The 16,998-nt window shown below is 44.8% G+C and overlaps 1 pseudogene; it reads right to left on the reverse strand.

Moving 5' to 3' along the window:
- Positions 1-8,743: 8,743 nt before the first annotated feature.
- LOC136157369 (vacuolar-sorting protein SNF8 pseudogene) lies at positions 8,744-9,729 on the reverse strand (annotated as a pseudogene).
- Between the last annotated feature and the right edge of the window lie 7,269 nt (positions 9,730-16,998).

A 16,998-nucleotide genomic window follows, 5' to 3' on the forward strand; every position in this document is an offset into this window, starting at 1 on the left:
CCCCAGAGGTCCCCCTACCCTGACTCGACCCCAACTCTGGCATCTCAGGGTCCGGGGCTCAGCCTTAGGGAGAACCCGAGCATGGGTGGATGCCCAGCGCTGGGTTTGTAACCAAGGCAAACACTCCCTCTATGCCAACTTAGGTGGGGCAGGTCATTCTGGGGGCTGTTTGCTCTGTCTGCCCACAACAGCCTCTGCTGGGAGTGCCAAGGCTGCCCAGGCTTCCTATGGGCCTGAGGATGTGTGTGTGCTTCTGTGTGTGTGTACTCATATGGGGCTGTCTCAGTATTCCTGTGTGTGAGTGTGTGTGAGTATGTTCCCCTCTGTGTGTGTTTGCCTGTGTCTGTGTGTGAGCCTGAGGAGGGCATGGCAGCCCACTCCAGTATTCTGGCCTGGAGAATCCCATGGACAGAGGAGCCTGGCGGGCTACAGTCCGTGGGGACACAAAGAGGCAGACATGACTGAAGCGACTGAGCAAGCATGCAGCATGTGTCTGAGGCCATCCGTGAGCCCACACCACCTGTGTGCCCAGATGCTGCTGGTGGTGTTCTATGCCTGTGTGTCTCCAAGCTTGTGATGACCACATATTTCCCTCTGGTATCCATGTACCTAGAAATGGGAGGTTGCCGAGGGGACCTCTCCAAGGGTGATGTCCAGGAGTGGGTGAGGAGACATCACCTTCTTCCCCGGCTCCAGGTAGGGCTAGGCCCCTTCTTCCCCTGTTCCTTCCAACCTCTGGTGTCTCCCTGGCGGTCCCACTGCAGACCCCAGGGACAAACGGAGAGAAAGGTGGGTTCACAGCACCCCAAGTCAGGTGCTGGGGATGTCTGATCACTGGAGAGGGTGACAGAGGGGATGTTTGGGGAGAACACAGAGCCCCCCTGGAGAAGGCTTCAGGGTCCTGGAAGGGGTGAATGAGGCAGGGGCTTTTGGGGAAGAGGTGGGGGAAACACACAGGACTCCCAGAAAGCCAGGAAGCAATGCGCAGGTGGGCTACACAAAGGGGGCCGGGGACTGTAGGGCTCCTGGGTCCCCTGGAAGGGCTGGGGAGTTGGAGTTCTTGCGGATGGGTGGGGAGGCAGGGTTCCAGGTATCCCGGGGAGGACTGAAGGAGTCCCAGGAAGCCCGGGGTCCTCGGATGGGGCCTCGTCCCTTCACTCACCTGCTCTGAGCCCGGGTCCAGATCCCAGGAGCAGCAGCAGCAACAGCCCTACCGTCGGGCACAAAGGCAGCGGAGCCATCGGACCCGTCGGCTGGAGGCAAGTGTGGAGCGGGCGGGCGGGCCAGCGTAGTCACCCGGCCGGGTCCGAACCCCCTCCCCACGCCCCGCCCGGCCCCGCCCCCGGCCTCCCTCTCGGGAGCGCCCGGGCGGAGCCGCAGGGGCGGCTCGGGGCTGCGGGAGGCGCCTGCAGGCTGGCGACCTCTGCGTCTTGGTCATCTGGCTGCGCGCCCGGCCCACAGGGAGAATCCCGCCTGGGCTTAGCGGAGAATTACGGAGGAGAGGCGTTTAGCGCGCGTCGGGTCGCGGAGTCCCTAGGTGCTCGGTTGCTGTTATCTTTACCTGCGAGCCCCTCCCCTCCCGGAGCTCACCTGGGCGTCCGACGGGAGGAGGCGGAGGGGAAGGGGAGGGACTGGAAGGATCTTAAAAACTTTAGATGTCCCTAAAGCTTGGCCTCCCTGTCCCTGCTCCTTGTTCCTGCAATCCACTGCCCACCGCCAGTCGGGAACGGAGGGGAGCCGAGACTTGCTCAAGGTCCCAGAGTGACTTCTGGTAAGAAAAAAAAAAAACAAAAACGAGCAACAGCGGTGGAAAAGGGGAGCCCGGCTGCAGCTGCGTCTCAGCAAGCCCCCCACCCCGGCTCTCCCAGCCTCAGGCTCTTCCCATCTGGTGGAGGCAGCGAGTCCTCCAAGGGTACACGTAGGTGCTCCGTGTCGAAAATAGATGACACACGTCTGTTCCCCTTTGTTCCCGGTGATAGCCCTACCCAATTAGTCATGAGTGGTTCTGAGAGCCGAACTCCTCCCCAAGCCCTCGGAAAAATAGTGGCGACTAAGGTGACCTCGCATGTCACCTGCTACGTGTACTAAGGGCGTCGGGTGCACGACTGTACCTCAGACCCCTGATGTTCTCATTTTCACAAGAAGAAAGTGAAGCTCAGAGAAGCTAAGAACCAAGAGGTTGGGGAGCCCAGGTTCACATTTATTTCTACATGGTGCCAAACCCCTGTCTGCCTCCTTGGAGGAAAACCTGAGCCTCCGGGCATCCACCTGCCATACTCTGAGGTCAGTCTCCCCTTGCTTTGAGGAGTGAGCTTCTCAAAGCAAAACCGAAGTCTCTCCTCTTGAACACCCAGCACTGGCCTGCCTGGCATAAAACAGGTATCCAGTTAAGGCTTGTCCAAACAGATTCTGGGTTTCAGACTCTCGAAAACATGGGATAAAAAACATTTTCTTTCTTCTGAAGGTCTTCATGGGGAATGGGGAATGAAATACCCCACATAAATCTAGGCAGAAAGACTTCTGCTTTCAAGGAGCTTCACAATCGATATGCATGGAGGAAAACTCATTTATACTGTTGGAAGTGTTAGTCGCTCAGTCGTGTCCAACTCTTTCCTATCGTGTGGACTGTAGCTCGACAGGCTCCTCTCTCGATGGGACTTCCCAAGCAAGAGTACTGGGGTAGATTGCCATTTCCTCCTCCAGGGATCTTCCCCACCCAGGAATCGAACCCGGGTGTCCTGCATTGCAGGCAGGTTCTTTACCATCTGTGCTAGATCCATTATAATTAAGAAATTAGGGAATCTGCTTTGAATATTGGAACTTTTGCACCTCAAACTCTACTGCTTTAACTGGTTATCCTCATTATCTGCAAAGCTCATTTTGCAGAACAGTTTGTTTCCAGTTATATTAAATAACTGGAGTATCGAGACCATCACCAAACATGTGAGTGAGTGAACGTCGCTCAGTCCAGTCTGACTCTTTGCGACCCCAGGGACTATATAGTCCACGGAATTCTCTGGGTCAGAATACTGGAGTATTCTTTACCTTCTCCTGGGGATCTTCCCAGCCCAGGGATCGAACCCAGGTCTCCCCCATTGCAGGTGGATTCTTTACTAGCCGAGCTATAAGGGAAGTCCCATCACCAAATATACTAAAGACCTACTCTCTCCTTAATTAACATATTTAAAGTAACTTAAATTAAAAGACTTTTGCTCCTTGGAAGAAAAGCTATGACCAACCTAGACAGCATATTAAAAAGCAGAGACATTGCTGACAATGGTCCGTCTAGACAAAGCTATGGTTTTTCCAGTAGTCATGTATGGATGTGAGAGTTGGACTATAAAGAAAGCTGAGCACCAAAGAATTGATGCTTTTGAACTGTGGTGTTGGAGAAGACTCTTGAGAGTCCCTTGGACTGCAAGGAGATCCAACCAGTCTATCCTAAAGGAAATCAGTCCTGAATGTTCATTGGAGGGACTGATGCTGAAGCTGAAACTCCAATACTTTGGCCACCTGATTAGAAGAACTGACTCACTAGAAAAGACCCTGATGCTGGGAAAGATTGAAGGAGGGAGGAGAAAAGGGGAAGACAGAGGATGAGATAGTTGGATGGCATCACTGACTCGATGGACATAAGTTTGAGTAAGCTCCAGGAGTTGGTGATGGACAGGGAGGCCTGGTATGCTGGAGTCCATGGGGTTGCAAAGAGTCAGACTCAACTGAGCAACTGAACTGAACTGAAATTACAAGTCTAGTCCAGTGGTGCCTCCACTGAACATGCTGAGTGAGAGGGAATATGCCACAACGTGAATGGAGCCAAATCATCTCATTTCCTAAGGTTGAGTTAAGCATAATCATTAACTGTGATCTAGAGTTGGCCTCGGGCTTCCCTGGTGGCTCACTGCTAAGCAGGAGACACGGTTCGATCCCTGGATCAGGAAGATCCCCTGGAGAAGGAAATGGCAACCCATTCCAGTATTCTTGCCTGGAAAATTCCATGAGGGAGGAGCCTGGCATGCTACAGTCCATGGTGTCGCAAAGAGCTGGTCACGATTTAGTGACTAAACGACATAGTTGATCTCAGTCTAATCTGCAGGTTTCATCCTGGTCTATTGACAAAAGATTGCTACAAATGTTTGGTGAATAAAATGATTTCTTTAGGTGATGTAAGGGAGTGCTCTTCTATGATTAGAAGATAAAATAGGGGATATAGCTCAGGGGAAGAGAATTTGACTGCAGAAGATAAAATAACTTTATACATACAGGGGAGTTTGTGAATCTCTGTACATGATCCAACTCGTGAGACCACAAATAATAGAAGAGTGAATCCTGATACAGATGAGTACATCCTTTGACCCAGAAACCCATTTCTAGTAATAACACTAAGAAAATAGACTTCTCAGATAAGATTTATACACAAAATGTATCCTTAACAACAAAAATCAAGAAATATTGTATATATACAGCAATTAAAACGTTATGAAATTTTCATACATGTTCATTCTAATAGTGTTTTTGAAAAATATTTGATGGCCATTTTAAAATACTTTAAAAAGCAGGCATTTGCAGTGTAATCCTACCTTTACCATTGCAGATCACACAACAGACAGAGAGCCATATAGAAACATGTGTGTGTGTGCTAAATTGCTTCAGTTGTGTCTGACTCTGTGCGACCCCATGGACTGTAGCCCGCCAGACACCTCTGTCCATGGGGATTTTCCAGGCGAGAATACTGGAGTGGATTGTCATCCTATTCTCTAGGGGATCTTCCCAATTCAGGGGTCGAACCCGTGTCTCCTGCGGCTCCTCCATTGCAGGCCAAATCTTTACTGCTGACCCATCGGAGAAGCCTCATATATAAATATATCTGTATGCATATACCTACTACATGAGCTTATATGGGGCTGTCTCTGGAACAAACAGAAGAATGAAACAGAAAATTTGGACGAATGAATGAAACATATCAAAGTGGTTACTGGTAATCTTCTGCTGCTGGAACTGCGTGATTCTTACTTTTATATTTGTATCTTTGTTTTACAGATTTCTATAAGAGCTTCAACTTTTGTGATTCAGAGAAAAAATTAAAACAAAACAAGATTAATAAACTTTGATTCAAGAAAACTTGTCTATTTAAAAGTTATCTTGATTGATATCATTCAGAAAACTCAAAGCCACAGATATAAGGATAAAGACACCCATCAGTTTGAGGTTTCTGTTTTGTGGTTCTTGAAAAACTTTATATCCCTGTGATTACCATGGGCTATGGGGAGGAAAAAGAGAGGAGCTGTTGATTAATGAGTATAGTTAAATATATGCATGTACCTCTTGATTTAGGAATCCCATTCTAAGAATCTATGACAAAAATATACTGGGGAAAAAAACGAATGGTGTATGCTCAAGTCTGGGCTTTCCGGGTGGCTTAATGGGTAAAGAATCTGCCTGCAATGCAAGGGACACCAGAGACTCGAGTTCGATCCCTGGGTTGGGAAGATCCCCTGGAGGAAGAAATGCAACATACCCCAGTATTCTTGCCTGGAAAATTCCATGGACAGAGGAACTTGGCGGGCTACAGTTCATGAGGTCGCAAAGAATTGGACACAATTAAGCACATGGCACCCTCATTTTAAACTTTTGTTGCAGGAAGAGGTACCCTTCCAGTACCCAAGAGTGGGCTCTTGACTAATATTTGGAAATGAATTGTCCATTATAATTGGAATTGTCTAATAATTGGAAATGAAATGAGGAGACACACATGCTGACAAAGCAAGAGACAATTGGGAAGGGGTGCCAGGTGGAGAGCAGCAGGATAGGGGAACCCAGGAGAACTGCTCTGCCACTCGGCTCACAGTCTCAGGTTTTATGTTGATGGGATTAGTTTCTGGGTTGTCTTTGGCCAAGTCTTTGTTTTGACTCAGTGTCCTTCCTCATGGTGCAGACATTGCCCAGCCAAGATGGATGACAGCAAGAAGGATTTGGGGAGGTGGTAGGACACGTGGTCTTCTTTTGACCTTTCCCAGACTCTTCCAGTTGGTGGTGGCTTGTTAGTTCCGTGTTCTTTAGCAAGATCTCCTGTTGTAAAATAGCACATGCAAATGGTGCATGGCTATGGCGGGCAGTCAGTCAGTGTGTTTCGCCTAACAACTCCCCCTGGGAGACCTCATACTCAAGATACTTTTGGGGGATTGGGATGCAGGTCTCTTTCTTCTGTAACTTCTTGCTTCTGTGCATGGGCATAGTCCTGCCTAGCAGAGCAGAAGTCTCTCTCTACCTAATCTAAATCTAGATATGAAAGAAAGAAAAGCAAGTGAAAGTCACTTTGTCACGTCCAATTCTTTGCGACCAGAATTCTATAGACCAGAAAACTGGAATGGGTAGCCTTTCCCTTCTCCGGGGGACCTTCCCAACCCAGGGATTGATCTCCCACATTGCAGACAGATTCTTTACCAATTGAGCTGGATCTGAAACCCGCATTCACCCTTCTAATAACAGCGAACCATGAAATAGACAGGGGCCAAACAGGGCCCAGGGAAGGAAGGCACAATTTGGGGAGAGGGCAGCAGGGTGTGTGACTTTGTTCTGATTGGTTGGTGAGAGGCAAGAGGGCGGTGCTCCAGGAATCTTGTGCTCAGCCTGAAGTTACCATCCTCCACCTGGGTGGGGCTCCAGTTCTGCCAAAGAACTCAAAGGTATTGTTATGCATATTCCTTGAGTAGGAAACGGACCCTGCCCTAAGGCTGTACTACCACCTGACTGTTCAGTTCAGTTCAGTCTTTCCGACCCCATGGACTGCAGCATGCCAGGCCTCCCTGTCCATCACCAACTCCCAGAGTTTACTCAGACTCACTTGACTCTTCCTCCCCTGTTTTTGTATCCCGTCCCTTCCCTGATCAGCAACTATTTGAATCTGCCCTTTGGAACTCAGGAAATATCAAAGAGGCTGAATGAAGTGTATATCCTACAAACAAGAAACAGAAGACAGAAAGACCCCAAAACCCCGTAGACTCCTGCTCACTTTAATTCAGGGAACTGGGCAGCTATGGCTCTGGTAACTTCCTGTTGAAATGGGGCATAGTGCTGCCTCAGTCTGAAGAATAGACACTGAACTGGAAGAATTTCTGAGTACCAGGTCCTGGACCTGAGTCTTGTATGATTAAAACCTCAATCCCTTGGTCTGTCATTTTGGGGCAACAGACCCAATTAGAAGTAGTTGGAAGTGACAACTGGAATCTTAATAAACAAAATACATCTCATTTCTTTTCAGAAGAATAGGCCTGAAACCCACTCTGGACCTGGCACTTTGGGGAGACGTATAGTCAAGTAGCCAGCTGTCTGGCTTTATAAAAAGTAAGATTGCAGTTACTAGCTGCCAGCAGACATTGTTTTGAGAATGTCTGGTGGCATCCAAGTCTGACACAACTCAGAAAACTCAAGTTCTTAGCAATGCAAGGACTAGTCTGACATTACACCCATAGTGTCCCCTGGTTGTTTCCTTGGATGTCTGAACCATAGCTACTCATAGGCAGGGATGAGTAGGTACAAACTTGTTGTTACTGTTCAGCATCCCAGTTTTGTCTGATTCTTTGTGACCTCATGGACTGCAGCATGCCAGGTCTCCCTATGTCTCACCATCTCCCCAAATTTGCCCAAGTTCATGTCCATTGCATCACTGATGCCATCCAAACATCTCATCCTCTGATGCCTTCTTCTTTTGCCCTCAGTCTTTCCCAGCATCAGGGACTTTTGCAATGAGTCAGCTGTTCACATCAGATAACCAAAATACTGGATACAAACTACTATATGTAAAATAGATAAGTAAGGTCCTACTGTATAGCATAGGGAACTATATTCACTATCTTTTATCTTACTACAATATCTTGTGGTGAGCTATATTGGAAAAAAATCTGAAAATTATATATATATTGATTATATATATTTATCTGAATCACTTTGCTATACCTCAGAAGCTAGTGCAACATTGTAGATCAACTACACTTCAATTTTTAACAAAGAGAAGAAAAATTAACTTGGTATGATGATATGTCATAAGTAGCAAAACTGAGTAAATGAGATAAGAGCTTCTAAGGTGAACTCTTTAGAAATAATGTTTTATATGTGTATATTTTTAAAAATTGGTGGGGGGGCGCACATCTCAGGGCTTGTTGAGATCTTAGTTCTTAGATTGAACCGTCACTCCCTGCAGTAAAAGTACAGAATCTTAACCACTGGACTATCAGGGAAGTCCTCCTGTTCTTTTTTTTTCTGATGGGTTAGGGAGTCTTCTTCATTTTCTATATTTACTTAATTTTGGCTGTGCAGGGTCTCCATTGCTACCCAGGCTTTTCTCCAGTTACAATGAGCAGGGGCTACTCTTTGTTGTGGGGTGTGGCCTTCTCTTTGTGGGGGCTCCACTTGGGGAGCACAGACTCAAGGCACGTGGGTTTCAATAGTTGTGGCTCCCAGCCTCTAGAGCGTGGGTTCATTTGTGAGTTGTGATGCATGGGCTTTGTTGCTCGGAAGCATGTGGGGTCTTCCCAGACCAGGGATTGAACCTGTGTCTCCTCCAGTGGAAGTACAGACTCTTAACCACTAGACCATCAGGGAAGTTCTTTTTGAAAACAAAGTTGTCCAGGTTTTATTCACCATCAACTCCTCTCTCTTCTCCTTGCCCGCTGCTGTGCCCGCTTCAGCATTCGCAGTCAGGAGTGGGCCTCTCTGGTCTCCTCAGCTGTACTCTCCTAGGCATCTAGAGGTCAGAAAGGAGCCCTGGCATTAGTGGTAGGTCTCCCCTGGAGCCCAGCAGATCCAGCCAAGCCAGCCCTTCCTTCAGCAGGTGTTCTAGCACTTGGCTTCTCACTCCATCTCCCATTTAAGAAAACTGGCTTTGGTAGGGGCTTCGGCAGTAAAGAATTCTCCTGCCAATGCAGGAGACACGAGTTCAATTCCTGCTGTGGAAGATGCCACATGCTGTGGAGCAACTAAGCCCCTGTGCACCACATCTCCTGAATCTGGGAGCCGCAACAAGAGAACCCACTGCCGTGAAGCCCATGCACCACACTGCAACTCGAGGGTGGCTCCTGCAGCAACAAAGACCAGCGTAGCCAAACACAAATAAATACTTAAAAAAAAAAAAAGACTGACTTTGATATCACTGACAGTCACAGAGCCATTGTCCCTGCCACCTGCAGCACCACAGCATGATCCATGTTTAGCTCAGTGGGACAGACCGAAGGAGGTAAGTGTCACCCCCAAGGATGACGCCACAGCCAGTGCCGAGGGCCTTCAGCTTCTTAATGGCCCCAATCAGGTCATCTTGGCTGACATCCTGGGTGAATTTGACCTTTCCTTTTAACACCTGTTGATGTCATGTAGTCCCTCCAGAGTTATCAGGTCTCCATTCCGTTGCTTCAGGGCCAGGCACACTTGGACAATCTAGACACCCGGCTTGTAATAGATGTCTCCCACACCTAGGGTCTCAGACCGAAATCCTTTCCCAGAAGCAAAAGAATCCACCCCAATAGTAGCACACATGTCCTGGAACTGCATCTGGAATTCAGGATTCTTCTTCCAGATCCCCTGCTTGGGCTTGCTGACATATTCTTCCAGGTTGGTCTTGAACACGTCCAACTGCTTGTACATCCATCTCAGCCAAGACAGTCCCTCGCTCCCTATACTTGGCCGTGCAAGGTTCTTCTTGGAGATGGCATCAGTTCCCACCTGGCAACAGTGCATCCCTGCCCTGGCCCATAGCCATCCTGCTGCCAGAAAACTGGGTCCAGCTCTACTCTGAAATTATTTCCTATTATATATTGAATGGATAAACAGCAAGGTCCTAGTATGTAATGCAGGGAACTATACTTAATATCCTGCCATAAACTATAATGGAAATAAAGAGAAATATATACATATATAAATATAAAATACACACACACAAAGGAGTCAATTTTCTGTACAGCAGAAATTAATACAACATTGTAAGTCAAGTATGTTGTTGTTTTTAGTTACTCAGTCGCATCTGAATTATGCAACCCCATGGAATTTTAGCCCACCAGGCTCATCTGTCCATGAGATTTCCCAGGCAAGAATACTGGAGTGAGCTGCTATTTCCTGCCCCAGGGGATCTCTCACCCAGGGATCAAAATCAGGTCTCCTGCATTACAGGTGTCTCCTGTATTGCAGGTGGATTCTTTACCGACTTAATCAACTGTTGTTCAGTCACTAAATCATCTCACACTCTTTGAGATCTCATGGACTGCAGCATGCCAAGCTTCCCTGTCCTTCACTATTTCCTGGAGTTTGTTCAAATTCATGTCCGTTGAGTCAGTGATGCCATCCAACCATCTCATCCTCTTCTCCTCTGCCCTCAATCTTTCCCAGCATCAGGGTCTTTTCCAATGAGTTGGCGCTTTGAATCAGGTGGCCAAAGTACTAGAGCTTCAGCTTCAGCATCAGTCCTTCCAATGAATATTCAGGGTTAATTTCCTTTAAGATTGACTGGTTTGATCTCCTTGTTGTCCAGGGGACTCTCAAGAATCTTCTCCAGCACCAGAGTTTGAAAGCATAAACTCTTTGATGCTCAGTCTTCTTTATGGTCCTGCTTTCACATCCATACATGACTACTGGAAAAACCATAGCTTTGATTTTACAGACCTTTGTTGACAAAGCTATGTCTCCACTTTTTAATACACCATCTAGGTTTGTCATAGCTTTTCTTCCAAGGAGCAAGCATCTTTTAATTTCATGGAATTTGGAGCCCCCAATATAAAATCTGTCACTGTTTCCATTTTCCCCCCATCTGTTTGCCGTGAAATGATGGGACTGGATGCCATGTTCTTTGTTTTTTGAATGTTGAGTTTTTAGCAAGCTTTTTCACTCTCCTCTTTCACTCTCATCAAGAGGTAGTTTAATTCTTCTTTGTTTTCTGCTATTAGGGTGATATTATCAGCATATCTGAGGTTGTTGATATTTCTCCCTGCAATCTTGATTCCAGTTTATGTTTCATCCAGCCCAGCATTTCACATGATGTACTCTGCATAGAAGTTAAATAAGCAGGTCGACAAAATACAGCCTTGACATACTCCTTTCCCAAATTTTAGCCAGTCTGTTGTTCCAAGTTTGGTTCTAACTGTTGCTTCTTAACCTTCATACAGGTTTCTCAGGAAGCACGTAAGGTGCTCTGGTAGTCCCATTTCTAAGAATTTTCCATTTTTTTGTGATCCACACAGTCAAAGGCTTTAGTGTAATCAATGAAGCAGAACTAGATGTTTTCCTGGAATCTTCTTGCATTTTCTATAATCCAACGGATATTGGCAATTTGATTTCTGGTTCCTCTGCCTTTTCTAAGTCCAGCTTGAACATCTGGAAGTTCTCGGTTAATGTGCTGCTGAAGCCTAACTTAAAGGATTTTGAGCATTACCTTGCTCGCATCTGAAATGATTGCAATTGCCCAGTAGTTTGAACATTCTTTGGCATTGCCCTTCTTTGAGACTTGAATGAAAACTGACCTTTACCAATCCTGTGGCCATTGCTGAATTTTCCAAAGTTGCTGGCATATTAAGTGCAGCACTTTAACAGTATCATCTTTTAGGATTTGAAATAGCTCAGCTCGAATTCTATCACCTCCTCTAACTTTGCTTGTAGTGTTACTTCCTAAGGCCCACTTGACCTCATGCTCCAGGATGTCTGGCTTGAGGTGAGTGGCCACACCATCATGGTTATCCAGGTCATTAAGAGCTTTTTTGTACAGTTTTTCTGTGTATTCCTGCCACCCCTTCTTAATTTCTTCAGTTTCTGTTCGGTCTTTGCTGTTTCTGTCTTTATTTTGCTCATCTTTGCATGAAATGTTCCCTTGATATCTCTAATTTTCTTGAGATCGCTAATCTTTCCCATTCTGTTGTTTTCCTCTATTTCCTTTGCATTGTTCACTTAAGAATATTTTATCTCTCCTTGCAATTATTTGGAATTCAGTTGAGTATATCTTTCCTTTTATCCTTTGCCTTTAGCTTCTCTTCTTTTCTCGGCTATTTTTAAGGCCTCCTCAAACAACCATTTTGCCTTTTCTCATTTCTTTTTCTTTGGGACGGTTTTGGTCACTGCCTCATGTACAAGGTCACAAACCTCCATCCATAGTTCTTCAGGCACTCTATCAGATCTATTTGTCACTTCCCTTGAATCTATGTGTCACTTCCACCATATAATCATAAGGGATTTGATTTAGGTCATACCTCAATCGTCTAGTGGTTTTCCCTACTTTCTTCAATTTAAGTCTGACTTTGGCTATAGAAGAGCTCATGATCTAAGCCACAGTCAGCTCCTGGTCTTGTTTTTGCTGACTGTGTAGAGTTTCTCCATCTTTGGTTGCAAAGAATATAATCAATCTGATTTTGGTATTGACCATCTGGTGATGTCCATGTGTAGAGTCTTCTCTTGTGTTGTTGGAAAAGGGTATTTGCTATAACTAGTGCGTTTTCTTGGCAAAACTCTATTAGCCTTTGCCCTGCTTCATTTTGTACTCCAAGGGCAAACTTGCCTGTTACTCCAGGTATCTCTTGACTTCCTACTTTTGCATTCCAATCTCCTAAAAATGAAATGACATCTTTTCTTTTTTTTTTTTTTTTTGGCGTTAGTTCTAAAAGGTCTTGTAGGTCTTCATGCTGCTGCTGCTACTGCTAAGTCGCTTCAGTCGTGTCCGACTCCGTGTGACCCCATAGATGGCAGCCCACCAGGCTCCCCCGTCCCTGGGATTCTCCAGGCAGGAACACTGGAATGGGTTGCCATTTCCTTTTCCAATGCATGAAAGTGAAAAGTGAAAGTGAAGTCGGTCATTCATGTCCAACTCTTAGCAAACCCATGGACTGCAGCCTACCAGGCTCCTCCATCCATGGGATTTTCCACACAAGAGTACTGGAATGGGGTGCCATTGCCTTCGCCATGTAGGTCTTCATAGAACCATTCAAATTCAGTTTTTTCAGCATTAGTGGTTGGGGCATAAACTTGGATTACTGTGATATTGAACAATTTTTCTTGGAAACAAACAGAAATCATTTTGTCATTTTTGAGACTGCACCAAAGTACTGCATTTTGGACTCTTCTGTTGACTATGAGGGCTACTCCATTTCTTCTAAGGGATTCTTTCCCACAGTAGTTTATATAATGGTCATCTGAATTTAATTTGCCCATTCCCATCCATTTTAGTTCACTGATTGCTAAAATGTTGGTGTTCACTCTTGCCATCTCCTATTTGACCTTATCCGATTTACCTTGATTCGTGGACCTGCTATTCTAAGTTCCTATGCAACGTTGTTGTTTAAGGCACCAGACTACTTTCATAACCAGACACATACACACTGGGAGTCATTTCCACTTTGGTTCTGTCTCTTCATTCTTTTTGGAATTATTTCTCCACTCTTCCCCAAGAGCACATTGGGCACCTTCTGACCTGGAGAGTTCATCTTTCAGTGTCATGTATTTTTGCCTTTTCATATTGTTCATGGGGTTTTCAAAGCAAGAATACTGAAGTGGCTTGCCTTTGCCTTCTCCAGTGGACCACATTTTGTCAGAATTCTCCACCATGACCCGCCCGTCTTGGGTGGCCCTGCACAGTATGGCTCATGCTGTCATTGAGTTACACAAGGCTATGATCCATGAGATCATTTTGGTTAGTTTTCTGTGATTGTGTTTTTTGTTCTGGAGGCCATGAGATTGAAGTTTTTGCTTCTTCTGTCTGCCCTCTGATGGATGAAGATAAGATGCTTGTGCCAGCTTCCTGATGGGAGGGACTGGCTATTGGGAAAAGAGTCTTGCTCTGGTGGGCAGGGCCATCCTCAGTAAATCTTTGATCGAATTTTCTGCTGATGGATGGAGTTGTGCTCCCTCCCTGTTAGTTGTTTGGTCGGAGGCAACCCAGTCCTGGAGTCTGCAGTCTATATGGTAGGGCTATAGCCTCTATGGTAGGGCTAATGGCAACCTCCTCTAAGAGGACTTATGCCAACATGCCACACCTCCCAAGACTGCTGTTGCAATGCCTCTGATCCCTCAGCAGGCCACTGTTGAGCCACACCTCCATAGGAAACCCCCAAATACTCACAGGCAGGTCTGGTTCAGTCTCTTGTGGGGTCACTGCTCCTTTCTCCTGGGTCCTGGTGTGCACAAGGTTTTGTTGGTGCCCTCCAAGTGCCTCTGTTTCCCCCAGTCCTCTGGGATTTCTGAAATCAAACCCTGCTGACTCATCTATAAATCAATAATTTTTAAAAAAAGTAGATGAAAAAGATTGTAGATATATATATAACTGAATCTCATTGTTATACAGAAGAAATTAACACAACATAGTAAATCAATTTTATTTCAATAACATAAATTTTAAAATGAGCATTTCAAATATTTAGGAGAAAGACAAACTTTTTTTCTAATATTGCTACTGCTACTGCTAAGTCACTTCAGTCGTGTCCGACTCTGTGCGACCCCATCCCTGGGATTCTCCAGACAAGAACACTGGAGTGGGTTGCCGTTTCCTTTTCGAATATTGAGTTCTCTAAAAAGTGACTCAGTCTTCTCAGGTGACTCAGTGGTAAAGAATCCACCTGCCGAATAGAAGATGTGGGTTCGATCCCTGGGTCAGGAAGATCCCCTGGAGAAGGAAATGGCAATCCACTCCAGTATGCTTGCCTGGGAAATCCCATGAACAGAGGAGCCTGTCAGGCTACAATCCATGAGGTCCTAAAGAGTTGGACATTACTGACTGACTAAACAACAACAAACAGTGACTCACAAGGACCTTTGTTTTTAAAAGTAATACAGAAAATGCTAAAGTCTCATTAACACAAACTGATTTCCAACCCCCCCCCACCAAAGAAATAGTCTCTCCAGATTTTTGTAAGTGAAAACTTTAGACTTAAGTCTCTCTTTTTAAGTGTTAGTTGCTCAGTCATTTCTGACTCTTTGCAACCCCAGATATAGCCCACCAGGCTCCTCTGTCCATGGAATTCTCCAGGCAAGAATACTGGAGTAGGTAGAGATTCCCTTCTCCTGGGGACCTTTGCACCCAGGGATTGAACCCAGGTCTCCTGCACTGCAGAAGGATTCTTTACCATCTGAGCCACTTTAGAGTTTTGCTAAATTAAGGTAATGATGGAAAAGTCATTGACTATCCAGATCATTTCAAATAAGATATAAAATACTGAAGCATTCATTGCTGAACAAGCATAAGTTTACCTACTTTGTCTTCTTATGAAGAAAAAATTAAAGATGTTGGGTTTATTAGACACATACCTTATACCATACTAAGAAGAAAAAATTATGCTATGAGAAAAAGTATGTTTCAGGAGGTTATAGAGTATGTTCATAAGTTTTCCAATCAGGACATGTTGGTAGGACAAACAGTTCACAATTGCTTACTCCTTTTTTTTTTTTAATTGAAGTATACTGATTTACTTTGGATGTTATCACCAACTCAATGGACATGAGTTTGAACAAACTCCAGGAGATGGTGAAGGACAGGAAGGCTTGGTGTGCTGAAGTCCATGGGGTCCCAAAGAGTCGAACATGACTGGGCAGCTGGACAACAACAAAACTATTGTGCTGTAGTGACCTATGATCCTTTTTGACCAAATGTTTTGAAACTTTTAATATTTTTGACAAATTTCCCAAGAGTCCACATCTTTTGTTTTTTAATTGGAGAATAATTGCTTGACAATGTTGTATTGGTTTCTGCCACACAACAATACGGATCAGCTAGAAGTATACAAATAACCCCTCCCTCTAAAAACTCCCTCCCCCCATCCCACCCCTTTAGGTTGTCAGAGAACACCAGGCTGAGCTCCCTGTGTTATGCAGCAACTTCCCTCTAGCTATCTATTTTACAGGCTTACTTGGTAGCTCAAACAGTAAACAATCTGCCTAATGTCTATGTATCAATGCTACCCTCTCAATTCGTTCCACCCTCTCCTTCCCACACCAACAGTCAAATTTAACTAAATTTCTTTTGACCTCTAGCTAGCTTTGAGATGCTTCAGAGTATCCTGAAGGCATCTCAGAGACAAAGATTAAGCTAATTAGGATGATTAAGTATGTTAAATTACATGGGAAACATTGTCAAGTGGTTGGAGATAAACCTTAGGTTATACTGTGTGGGTAAATGCAATTAATATAGATGTTCTAGAAATTAAATAAAACTTCTAAGACTTGAATATGTCTTGGTAGAATTTTTTCAGTCATAATTCTTGGTATTATCTTAAAATCTTGTATGTCACCAGAGTAACCAAGTTTATTTGCCAATTGCATTGTAATCAGGTGTATAACCATGGCTTTTAAAGTCTTATTATTTATAGATAGTTATTGCCATACTCTGATGCTTTTGCAGAAAAGTAGTTCATCTCCAAGAAGATTCATAGAAAGGAGTTTTTTTAATACATATACAATTTACTGAAAACCTTCAGGTCATACTGCTGAACTGGGTAAGAAATTAAAGAATTCTTATGGAAACCCTAAAGGATTAAATGGTTAACAGAAGATCATAAGAAGGATTAGTCATGTAGGGCTGAGGGCACTGATGAATGTGGTTATAGTTTTTATAGTTTTTGTCTGCAATATTACTGATTTAATGTGTGTTTTCTATTAGGAAAGCTTTCTCAAGTTAATTATGGCTCATAGTAACATGGTAATCTATACCTTTGTAAGAACAACTGAAACATTTCTGTTTATTCTCTACCAGCTCCTTCCAGAATTTTGAAACTCTTACTGTGTATTCTTATTTTATGGAAATATAGTTATTTTTGTATGTTCAATAAGAATGTGTTCTCCTTGTAACAGTATGGAATTGTGAACATTGGTCATATTACCATGGCTTTGACTGGAATGGCATATTTGAGAATATGCATAGAATCAAAGGACTTGGTCAGTATGGTAGAGAATTTTTCTACAATACAGGAGACCCAGGCTTGATCCCTGGGTGGGGAAGATCCCCTGGAGAAGGGAATGGCAACCCACTCGAGTTTTCTTGCCTGG

Source organism: Muntiacus reevesi, chromosome 2, assembly GCF_963930625.1.
Source record: "Muntiacus reevesi chromosome 2, mMunRee1.1, whole genome shotgun sequence".
Lineage (NCBI taxonomy): Eukaryota > Metazoa > Chordata > Mammalia > Artiodactyla > Cervidae > Muntiacus > Muntiacus reevesi.